This window comes from Hyalella azteca, unplaced genomic scaffold (assembly GCF_000764305.2).
Source record: "Hyalella azteca isolate HAZT.00-mixed unplaced genomic scaffold, Hazt_2.0.2 contig6807, whole genome shotgun sequence".
NCBI classification, from domain to species: domain Eukaryota; kingdom Metazoa; phylum Arthropoda; class Malacostraca; order Amphipoda; family Hyalellidae; genus Hyalella; species Hyalella azteca.
Genome location: NW_025936955.1, coordinates 17641 through 20160, shown reverse-complemented (window position 1 = coordinate 20160; position 2520 = coordinate 17641).

The following is a 2520-nucleotide window of genomic DNA, read 5'->3' as shown; positions in this document are numbered from 1 at the left end:
AATGTGGCAGCTTTCAGGATTGTTTCTCAATGGGCAAGAAGTTAAGCATAACAGTTTGTGAGATCAAGTCAAATAAACCAATGAATTAAATATCAATCCACCCATCAGTTATCTCAAAAGATGTAAAGAAAATAAAGTAATAGGCGAAAACCAGAGGAACTGAATAGCGAAAAAGCCAAATTTCAGTTAGTATTTCCCTTCTAACTTCATTTGACGCTGTATCGATATGCCGCATCAAAATAACGAACAATTCTACTATGCGCGATTTTTTGATACCATTATATACGATTCGTTTGAATGAACGATATTTAAAATGACAAAGGTATCATGGCAATAAATCTTCTGTCGTTCAAGGTAAACATTCCTTCTTCCCTCCCTCTTCTCTTCGCAGTTCTTTTCGATCAGCTTTCAAAACCCTTGTCTTAACAATGCATGTTTCCATGCATCTTCAATAATATGAAAATGTTGTTAAGGTTATCGTAAATGAGCATCATGCGTTAGGATGATTATGAAGAGTTAATCGAAATAATGTTGTTAAATAATAAAGAATTATAATAATAACTTGAACGATCATATTATCTCAAATAATTGGATCCGTCTAAATTTTGTATTCCTGACACGCGTTTCACCATCGCTTGGTTGTCGTACAGTAAATCGTTGTCTGGTTAATAAATTAATCATTGAATTAAATGAGCTAAAATATAGCAATTTAAATTCTATACGTACATGATCTGTGCAGTAATGAGAATATTCATGTAAATGTGTAAATTTTTATCAGAAGTTTATCAAAAACGGTTAAGACATGCATTTTAATTGATATTCTATTTCTGTAGACATTTTTTAAAGTCTAAAAATTACAACAACACATTGCACATTGCTTAATAATCTGTAATATTAAAATCAAACTGAATATTAATATCAGCCCACTGAATTATTATCAAACTGAATTACTGATTTACATTTAAATTATTATTACTGTGATTGTAAAAATTATTATTTATATGATAATAAAAAGGCAAAAATAAATACCGGTAGTTAATTTTAAATCAAATAACAGGAGCGAAAACCTTAATGATACGAAGTACCATGGTACGGATTATTATTGTAAAAAAATTGCAGCTTTATTTGAGCAACTGCTACATTAGTATTACATCAGACTACACGTTCAAATAAAGTTTGTATCCTAAATTGTTGAAGTCAAAACATGCCCAGTGGTTTGTGAGGGAACCGAAAGCTCATAAATCTCTCTCTCGGCGCTGTCAAGTGCCCTTTCAGCTCCTTCCCGGACCGTGGGTGGCCAGCGGTCGGCCAAAGCTTGTTAGCTCCGGCCGCCCGCTGGCAATTCACCGGCCACCTAAAGCCGCCCCTTGCCTCAAACAATATCCTTGAGGCCTGGGGTGTGCTAGCCACAAATATGTGGCTGAAGTGATAACTAGACCAAGGGCTGGTGACGGCCGAACTTACACGCGAGTGCAGATTTTAGAAAGATCTGCTGGCCTCAGGGAACTCGGACTTCAGAGAACTCAATGTTACAAATTATAAATTAGTTAACATTGCTATGTCGCAATATCTATTAACGAGTGATACCCGTCAGTCAGTCCATTAATATGTATAGTTATAGTAGTATACATATAGTAGTATTCATACATATACATACATATATAGTATAACTATACATACTATACAGTTATGTATAGTTATAGAAGGTATGTGAGAACACAACCCGAAAATTATCTACGTAACTTTGAGGCTATGAAAGTTACACACATGCCAATGAAAGACCTGCATGCCGAAAATATTATGTCACACACATAGGTATAATATCCAGCACAATTACTTTAACAATTAATTCGTTCACCAATAAATCGCTTTCCCCGCCCCCGTGCTTTTATGAAGCAACCTAAATTAACTTGGTTGTTTTATCACAACACAGCATTGCCGTAAATTATGACCACGTATTGTCAATAAAGGTTATTAGAAAGAAAACAACCAATTTGATAATAGAGTGCAATTTCGTAGAAAAATTAGTAGTATGTCGCTCGCTGATTAAAAATGTAGAGGAGGGGGAGTGGAGGAGGGGAATGAGCAGCCAGACGTTAGAAGGCAGAGCCTGGCCGAGAAATTTTAACCGCGTTAGGCCGTTTGGGCTCGATGCGGCGTTCGGCGACCGCTCCACCTGACTCTTAAATGGGAATATTTTCCATCGGCTCTTCCTTGGGAAATGTACAGAGCTTCTATAGGTATATTGTATTTTAGTCGATATTATATGGATATAACAATGAAAAATAACTTTGTCCAGAACATTGCTGTTTACAAGTCAGGCATGTGACATTCAATATGATCATTGGACGTTCACAGGCCGCGACTCACCCTTAATAAAATTTTGCCTATACGCTACGAGTTAATTTGTTCAAACTCATTAAGGTCAGACGAGGACCTTCGGTGGACGTAATCGGTTTTTCAGACGAACTAAAGAGTGCGGCGTTGGCCACACGTATTTATTTGACAATCTGTGACGCA